General features: G+C 44.8%; 1 protein-coding gene and 1 pseudogene across 1 annotated transcript in view; both read left to right on the top strand.

The window, feature by feature from the left end:
• Edaradd (EDAR associated death domain) overlaps window positions 1-10,036 on the top strand; it is a 47,474-nt gene that overhangs the window by 22,115 nt on the left and 15,323 nt on the right. The window lies entirely within an intron of this gene.
• Window positions 1,782-6,768, top strand: LOC109117955 (annotated as a pseudogene).

Here is a 10,036-nt window from a genome sequence, read left to right as displayed (position 1 = left end):
AAAAAAAAAAAAAAAAAAATTATTGAAAGCCTAGAGCTGGGCATGGTGGCACACACCTGTAATCCTAGAACTTGGGAGGCTGAGGCAGGAGGATTGCATGAATTTCAGGCCAGCCTGGGCAACAAAGTTAGTTCAAGGCCAGCCTGGAATATATCTATATATCTATACTTATATATATCTATATATATCTTGAATATAGTGAGATTTTGTTTCATAACAAACAAGTATAACAATAACAACAAAACCCTGAATTAACGGAGTCGGGACAGGGAACCCTAAACATCCCAGTCGTTGATAGCATTGCAGAGTGTACACGTGGTGCCCAGCACTAAAGCTTTCTGTCCATTGTAAGCCACAGACTCTCGCAGGTAATACTTGATGCTGAGTGCCTGGGGCTTATAGAGGAGGGGACTTAAGAGGGTTGATGGGCAGCCGAGCTGCACCCTGGGCTTGGTCTAGCACAATCCTTTTCCACTACCACAAGGCCCAGTGTTTCTCAGTTGGTACCACTTGGTGTTGCCTGTCCCGCTTTGCAGAAATCCAGGGCGGTTTGAGGCTTCTCCCCAGTCAGGACGCTCCAGGAACGAATTGGCAAAGGCTGGGCTCCTTTCTTCACACTGGAGGGAGAGGCAGAGTCCCAGCCCACAGCTCACCGCCTTGGCAGCCCACCAGACTGGCTGCAGACCCAGGCTGTCACGTGCCTGATAATCACAGGGCACGGCCACGCGGCTCTCGCTGAGGTGCTCTCTGGCGCGAGGCAGCCTGCAGGCCCCTGCCTGCCCTCCGGATAGGCAGCAGTCCTTTCGAGCCCCGACAGGCTCTGTTTCATACTGGTGGGTCCTTCGGTTTTTCTCTCAGGGAAAAATCAGATAGTGCTGCTTATTTGGTAATTCCTTCACCCCGATAAGTTTATAGAATGAAGAACCGGTGTTACTAGGTTCAGCTATGAACTTTGCCTAGGACATGTCCTTGGTATGTTTTACTCTGATGAGAGGGGTTCACTCCAGCCTTGCAGGTATAGTCTACCAGGCTGCGCTTTCTTGGTTTTTGTTTGGGGTTTTCTTGTTTGTTTGCTTGAAACAGGGTCTTGCTATGATAGTTTAGGCTGGTCCCGAACTGCTGTGTAGCTCAGGCTGGCCTCGAACTCCAGCAGTCCTCCTGCCTCAGCCTCCCAAGTGCTGGGATTACAGGTGTGTGCCACCATATCTGGCTTTATTTTTTTCAGAGTACGTTTTCCTCAACAGCCCATGAAAGGGCTCCTGACATAGAGCTGTCTGATCAATTGGGAAAGAGAAGGAATCTCAAGAGATGAGCTCTGCTGGATGGAAATCACTTGTTCTTGGCTGTGAACTTGGCCTTGAGCTCCCTCCAGCCCCCCTCACCTGTTCCTCTTGTTCTTCTTTGGCCCAGATGCTTCCACAGAAGCCTGTAGAACTGGCCATCTCGCCTTTAGGGAGGAGATCTGGGATGCCCTGTTACAATTCACACTCTAACCACTGGCCATTAAAAACAAGTACCACTAGATGAACTTGGGTCTTTAAAGCCATGGAATTTCTCTTCCCATGGGTTTTTTTGTTTTGTTTTGTTTTTTGGCAGTACTGGGGATCTTCCCGTCTTTTGCTAACCCTAGATAATTTTGCCCAAAACGGGTAATGACCTGACTTTATCTCCCTTTAGAACTTAACTTCCTCTGGGTGTGCACCTGTGTTTTCTAGACTGCGTTTATTTGTTGCATACCTTTATCTTGCAGTGGGCCTCTTCCCTGCACGCTTGCTGCACCCATGGGCACGATCCCTCTGAATCTTGGCGTCACTGGGCACAGACCTCTCAGCACAGATTCAGAGCTGCCCTCAGGCCCCAAGCCTTGCCTCTCTGTCTCTCCCTCCCTCACTCTCTGCAGACAAGGTTAGCACTCGTCTCTCCACTCATCTCTCCTTGCTAAGGCGTCAGCGCTTCTGGCTGTACTCGTAGCTCCTTGAGAGACGCCCCTGTTGTTCCTGGCCTCACACCGCAGCACACAGCCTTGCTGGTCAGGCACTTGGGTGATACTCTTGCTGATTTGGGGCAGACCGGGGCTGCCTGCATCCTGTTTTCAGTGACTGGAGAAAGCAATGGAATACAAATCGTTGTCCCATTGGTCTTATGGTAAATCCATGCTACCCAACCTTGGTCACCATTTCAAGGCCTTCAGGACTTTTTCTTATAATGAAACTTCCCCAAAATGAAACTTTAAAAGAAAAATCAGAGTGTTCTGATTTGATGTAATTTATTAATGCCAACAGCTTTGATTTATTTCCATTTTTGGACCAGGCCAAGATAAAGTGTTTATGATAAGACACGGACAAGCCAAAGGGCAAAAATAGCTGCTTTCTAACACTTAGTATATCTAAGTTGTTTCCCTAAAAACAACATAAGTTTTTCTAAAATTAATTGCCAGGCATAGTGGTACACACTTCTAATCCCAGCTTTCAGGGAAGCTGAGGCAGGATAATCATAAATTTGATCCCAGCCTGGGCAAATTAGCAAATTAGTGAGGTCCTGTCTCATAAACACACACACACACACACACACACACACACACACACACACACAGAGTTAGTAGTGAATTTTATTGTATTTATTTTTGGGGGGGCTACCGGGGATTGAACTTGGGTTCTTGTGCTTGCAAGGCAGGCCACCGAACCGCTGAGCTACATCCCCGGCCTCACAGTTAGTAGTGAAAACGCATCAATTATTTACTTGATTAGTTCTAATGGGTGGACTTAATGGCTTCTCACCATTCAGTATTATGTTGACTGTAATACCTTTGGATTTTACAGATAGGGCAAATAAAATTTCACCTAAAATTCAGTTGGTCTGATTGTCAGGTCCTATTGCCCTCACACACAGCTGAGTAATTGTCATTGTGTCTAAACTGACACAACTGTTTAGAAAAAATTTTGGTAGCACTTATCGGTAGCTTGGTGATCTAACAGTCTCACTTTAAGGACTCAATCCTCCAGAAACCAGAATGTGACCATTTGAAAAAGAGAATTGCAGGTACTTTCCAGGCCCATCAGTTAGAACTGGTGGATTAAATTATGGTACGTAGACCATTCAAAAGAAGAGAGAACTCTGGTTTAAAAAATGTGTGTGATAATGAGATAATTAACAATGTGAAATAGGAAGAAAAGGGCTAAAGGTGTAGAGAAAGTGGGAAGGGTAGGGGCAAGGGAATAAGGGAAAATAAAAAATATGAGAAAATGAAAAAATGGAAATAAAGTGTTAGTAAATGGGGAGGGGAGGAAGGGGTGAAGGGAGGGCAGGAACAAGGGGAAAAAATGAGAACCAAGACCTGTCATTAAAGGTACAAGATCCCAGTAATAAATGTAACTGTACTGTATACCTAGAATGTACCAATAAACTCAATGAAAAGAAAAAAATGTGTGTGTGATATACAAAATTGCCACACACTGAAGCAATTTGTAGTCCTGAGGTAGGATAGAAAAAATAAAAGGTAGAAAGGAGACAAAGAAATCATAATGGCTGTGCTCCACAAGAAGACTGCAACTTCCAGGACACAGCTGAAGGCCTTAAATTGATTCCGTTAAGAAAGTGAGGGGTCGGAGCCTGGCAGTTTATGTGTTTGTGGAGGCTGCGAGCAGAGCCCTGGCGAAGGAGTTACAGGCAGCCAGGAGAAGGCCGAGCCAGAGAGGTGTCCAAAAAACTCAGGGAAGGCTGTGTGGATGACCAAGGCCAGACACCTGGAGGCTCAGCAAACAAAGGCCTCGTTAAATTGGTGAGATTTTCATGCCCAGAAATAAGATATTCTTACCCCTCTAAAAAATGTCTTTGTTCTGTTTAGTTACAATTAATGGTGCTTACAAATGTGCGCCTACTACATTGCCTGAGCTCCTACAGGCCCACATGTACGTCACCTGTTCCTCACTGTAACCTTGTAGGTTGATCTCAGCTTGGCTGAGAGTGTAGTCGTTTTCATGTGTAAAGACCCTAGACAAAAGAGTCCCTTAGCCCTTTTTGGGCCCCCTCCGGGGTTCATTTGCCTGGGAGCTGTTTGTTTTTTCTTTGCAATAAATGCTGCTGTCTGCTCTTGCTATACAATAAATACTTTTTCTCAGTCCTCTCTTGATTCTCTTACCTTGTAATTCTTTCTGGGCTGAGAAGAGAACCCACAAGCTGGATGGTAACAGACCTGTGTGGTTTGGGACTTCACAGCACTTCTGCGGGTGTGGCTGTGACTGAGGACTCAGGACAGGTGTGCACACATTGTCACCAGAGACCTGTGGGGACAAACTGGACTGAGAGATGGAAGGAGAGACTGAAAGAGATTTTCACATTTCGTTTGGCTTTGTTAGAACAAGAAGAAATATGACTTTGAGTAATTTTTGCTTTTTTGTATGCTTTTGGTATTTTTTTTCAAGTTAAAGTATTGGAATAAATCATCCACAAATTTAGATGACATTTGGGCTCAGGAAACGTGCCCTATCCTGATCCGTGGTACTAAGTGGTCTGTTCAGCTAGCCCATGATTATGCATCGCAGGAACCTTGGCAGGTGATGGTGTCTGTTACTATACTTCCTCATCACACAGCCTTTGATTAGGCTCTGCTGCCAGCATGGCTTGTAGCATGTGGCCTGGGATTTGTGAATGAAACAGATATAAGCAGAGACTCCCCGCCTCTCTGTAATACCCATATCCCACTGTCTGTCTGCATTTGCATGAACCAACTTTAATCTCCTGTAAAATGCTTTGTGATATTTCTATATGACAGTCAGCTCTACTTCATACACAAAGGAAAAACCCATTTGTCTTTCATCTTTGATACCGTAGCACGGGTATGAAATTACCCCTGAGCAGGCCCGGCCCCAGTTACAGGCACAGTGACTTCAGTCTTTGACCCTCACCTCAATTCCAGAGGTAGCAAGCCTTCCTTGTAATCAGATAGAAAACTTGCTGAAGAGAAGAGTTAAATGTACACAAACCCACAGGTTTGTTCTCATCCTAGCAAAGCACTGTACCATCTATTTCAAAGTTTTATTTTTCCATATGCAGTTCTTTGATCCTAAGTGAGACACACCCAGTTCCCTGAGGTCTCATCTGAATTCCTGCACATGTTGGTTCTGCCTTTGTGACTTCTTAACACATCATTCTTGTGATATTTATATTTATGTCTAGGTCACTGTGTGTGTGTGTGTGTGTGTGTATGTGTGTGTGTACCTGCTAGACAGGGTGCTCTGCCATTGAGCTGCATCTCCTGCCCGTTCTAAAAATTTTATTTTCAGACTGTCTTGCTGAGTGGCCCAGGCTCTCCTCAAACTCATAATCCTCCTGCCTCAGCTTCCCCAGTAGCTTGTATTACAGATGTGCATAACTCTGCCCAGCTCTACGCGCATCTTCTCTCTGTTACTGAATGGTAATCCTACAGCAAGTTGTTTTCTGTATTCCATGACCTAGGATTTGGGTGGTCAGTCAATGTATCCTGAATTGCATATGTTTCTGAAAGCCAGCTTCTTGAATATACTTTCAAATAAACTGGCCTGTGTCCATTTTTCTATATGTATATTATAATTCAATTAAAAGTAAACATAAATGCTGTTATTATAGTGGTAGCAATTAATTTGCAGAAAAAGAATTTAGTATAAATTGGCTTTTTTGGAAAAACCCAACAGGAAGTTCATACTATTATGTTTAGATGTGTGCAGCCCCTTCACTGTGGTCCAACAGGGAGGAGGGTGGTGTTCTCGGGACAGTTCTCCCTCCCCGGGCCTCTGCCCTTCAGTGTCCTCACCTCCCAGGCCTCTCACATCTGATAGCGTGGGCGAGGTGAGAACAGGCCCAGGGAGGGTGATCAGACTGAGAAGCCGCAGCCTCCACCAACGTAATAGAAGTCCTGACAACAACCTACCCCCAGGAACTGCTACACCAGCTGCATATCCTGTTGGAACAGGAGGCTCGATGTCAGCCAAAGATCTGTGGCTTGAGACTAAATGAATCTGCACATGATAATGGCCAAGAATGACTGCAAGACTGAGGGACCTTGGAGTGAAAGATCTTCTTAGTCTAACTCAGTTCTTTGGCTTTAATATGGAGACATTTTCTCTAGCTGTGCTCTTACTGCACAGATGTCTGTCTAAAATGAAGGTACAGCCCAAGCACCTTGGGTGTGTTGGACTGAGCTGCTTTTATTTGGTTGTAAAATCAATAGAAGAGGAAAGAAGTGTCCCATTGGCAACAGACTTGATTTGAATAAGTCAGTATCGGTTCATGGTTTCAGACTTGATGCGAATAGAAAAGACTGTAGTGGAGAGGTGTATTGGAAAGTCAAAGCTACCACTCCACCGCCTTTCAATTTCTACAGCTCTATTATTCCCTCATTCAAGACAGCCTGCCGTTTGAAGGGAAAAATAGCTCAAATTTTGAAAGACTAGAAGCTCATCTTAAAGCATGTCACTGCAGGATCATATTTTCTAAAGCCAAGCCTTCTGTGTTGGCCTTATCTATCATTGCATTGGAGATCCAAGCACAGAAGTGTGTAGAGTTAACAGAAGGAGTAGAATGCCTTCAGGAACATTCCAAGAAAATGGCAGAGATCTGACCTTAGGGCAAGAGCTTATATCCGAGTATTTAACTGAACATTTATCAAGCAAGGGTTCCAAACCAAATGTTCAGAAGCTGAGGTGGATTGTTTCTGGGCATACTGCATAGCAATTGAAGCATAGGTATTATAGAATAACTCACCTTCCAACAATTCCTGAAATGGATTCTTAATTGATAAATGTGGTTGTTATTCTCTGTATAGAGGAAATTGTATAATTTTCTCCTACAATTGAAGTAATGAAATATTATCTTCAAAATAAACCAACTGGATTTGAATTAGCAAAAGGGAAAAACTAGTATAACCAATCTAGTCAGCTAACATTTGAAGGCATTTGCTATATATAAGGTATAACACCCAAGGGCCAGGCGTGGTGGTGCATACCTGTAATCCTAGCACTTGGAAGGCTGAAGCAGGAGGATTGCCTTGAGTTTGAGGCCATCCTGGGCTACACATTAAGTTTAAGGTCAGCCTAAATTACATAGCAAGACCCTGTCTCAAAAAACAAAATAAAATAAAATAAAATTCTTAAATGTTTAGATACTCTTGACTTATGAACTCAGTTCATTCCCAAGGGCTGATTGTAATTAAAGTTAGTCAATTGTCTTCAAAGTCTCTCTCCTGTATAATTTTAGGCCACACTCTCTTCCAGGCAGATCTCAGTGTCCTTAGAGAGACATTGGCCCAGGAATTCTTAATTAACCCCACACGGAAAAGGATGTTGTAATGTTCCTTCCGGAGCTCTTTAAGGGTTAAATCTGTATCTGCGACCATCAGGAAGCACAAGTGGCCAGCATTTGGGCTGTAACTCAAGACTTTGGTCATAAGTTAAAACTAAAATTCTGATCGTAACCCAAGTTGTTCACATGGCAGGCTGGTTGCAACTCAAGGGTCAGCTGAAATTGATAAATATGTTCAGAAGAGTCACACAGATAGCAAGTCTATCTCGGGACTTCCCATCACTAAAGGCAGCTTGAGTTCCACTGGCTGGTGATGTAAGAAAGTTTTGCACAATCTTTAAGTCTATGCCATGTTGTCGTTTCACCCAGGCACTTAAAATCATATTTGTAAGGTGTGTGTGTGTGTGTGTGTGTGTGGTACTGAGACTGAATCCAGGGCTTACATCTGCTAGGCAAGTGCTCGCTTTCCCACGGAACTACAATCTTACCCCCAAATCTTTTCTTAAGGCAGAGAAATCAAACCTCAGCAATTATTTTCCTCCCAAAGCAGCTAGTTAGGTAGTTTGACTAAGCTGGTGCCTCTGTGGGTGTGTCATCGCCATGACGTGAGGCGGGAGGCATTTCTTCTCAGGTTTTTTTTTGCCATTTTAAGTTGCTACCACCAGGAGAGGGGGTGACAACTTGGCGTTGGTCCCCATAGTGGTTTCCAGCAGACTGAGGTCACATCAGGACGGTCAGCCTGAGGTGTGCTTTCCTATTCCATTTTCTGCCCACTCAGTTTGTGATAGTAGTGACAAACTTTATTAACTAGCTGAGCTTAGATATTTCAACACCAAGCTAGACAGCCCCAAAAGGTGTCTTTCATAGAAAACTAGCTCCACAGTACCAGTAGAGAAGATCACAGAACAAAAATTCAGCAAGTTGTGTTAAAGCTCTAAATGGCTCTTACTGCCAATTTGTGATCCCAGCAGCATCCAGACTACAACATAGCCAGGTGTTCCCCTGGGCCTGGCAGAGCATTGCCTGGAGCAGGGACAAAGAAACAGCAGAGAGCAAACAGTGGATTGGTTTACATGAGGTCACTTCAGGTCACTTTCCTCACTCTGTTGAAGCAGAGGGGACTTCCTCTGCGTGGCAGCTCAGGTTGACCTGTCTAGTTGCTGTGAGTCTCCTGCCCTTTTTTTTCAAACAGGCCTGATTGGTCATTTGACTCTTGTTCTCTTCTGATTTTACAAGGATCGGATCTTAGAAGTGAAAGGCTCAGGTTTAGTTTGGTGATGTGGAACCGAGTGCCTCCATTTTGGTCTGTCAGTACCTCGTGGAGGATCTCAGTCCAGATCAAGGCCATACGTTCACTGAACAGATTTCTTTAGCATCTTCTTTCTCTCCTTCTAGTTATTCTTGTGTTCTTCATCCCCCAACTCTCAGAGGACAGGCTTCAATGTCAAGGGTGCACATCCTTGTGCCTTTGTGCATGGGTTCCAGCATGGAGGTGCTGTGTCCAGTCCCTCGGCGAGACCCTTACCCAAGACACGGCACGGTGATAAAGTCCAAACAAGAACTTTATTTTGCCAGCCGGGACCTACCCTCCAGTGGAACTGGCTGTGGAGTCGGATCCCAAGCTGAAACTGAGTACAGTTTTTATAGGAAGAAAAAACAAACAAACAAAAATATCCTTACCCCCTTGACTTCCCCATCTACCCCAGTCCGTATCTAAGCCTAAAGCACATTTATAGAAGCGAGAACGATGCGTAGTTAAGACATCTGGTACAATTAGTTAAAGGCATCTCCTGTGGAATGTTTTAGCTGGGGAGTGGGTTTTCTCAGAGGAAAATTCCTGAGCTCAGAGCGGGGTGAGATAGTACCTCTGGCAGGTGAACCTCATAAACCCTTCCTGCTATGTCGGTTTTATGGTAGCCACAAGCACGCTTTGTGGTCTCTAATGGGTAGTAGGTGGGCTTTGCCCAGGAGAACAATCTTGAGGCTACACAGAGGACCCAAATGGTGAGTTTTAAACAAAAATTGAGTCTCTTATGTCAACCGGGGTTTCTCAGAGGCTCATAAGTATTAGCTGCCCAACCAACGGGTGTCGAATGAATGCGCAAGTGTGGTTTCACCAGAACAACTCTTTTCTGATTTCACTATTAAATAGTAACCAAAAGAATGGCACCATATTCTAATAGAAACAAGAACAAAGATCCTAGACATTGACCTAAATGCTGTCTTCTTCCATCCTCACAGTCACACTGAGCCGCCTTCCCTGTCTGAGTCACAGCTATGGTTTTGGCCGCACAGTGACTTGGGAAAACTCTTTTCCAGATTATAAAAAATCAAGCTGAGTATACCATGTAATGTAGCTTTTGTTCATGGAAGGTGTCATGTTTTAGCAGGGACCTCAAATAGCACACAGGCTGTCAAGTTCTGACATCTGGGCCTCTCCAAGGCATGCCCTGGGGCTCCTGCTCTGTCCCCAAGGCCCGCCTTTCCAATTGAATGAGCCACTGCTGAAAGTGTGGATGAAAGAGTGCGTGAACCTGCCCAGTCCTGCGGGCAGGAAAAGCCAGGTCCTCTGTGGCCCGTGGATCAAGGGGCGTGGCCCTGACTTCCTGCCCTCTGAGTTTCACTTTGCAAATGTGCGAGACGGTGGAGAGATGCTGCTGCTCTGAGAGGCTACTTGGCTGGCTCTCTCCCCCGACTGTCTCTCATATTAGTGTGTGTCTGTTTCTGTTTCCCCTCTCTCTCTCTCTCTCTCTCTCTCTCT

The sequence above is a fragment of the Fukomys damarensis genome, unplaced genomic scaffold (assembly GCF_012274545.1).
Source record: "Fukomys damarensis isolate Sample0158 unplaced genomic scaffold, DMR_v1.0_HiC HiC_scaffold_10, whole genome shotgun sequence".
NCBI classification, from domain to species: Eukaryota; Metazoa; Chordata; class Mammalia; order Rodentia; family Bathyergidae; genus Fukomys; species Fukomys damarensis.
This window is presented reverse-complemented; position numbering and strand designations above follow the sequence as displayed.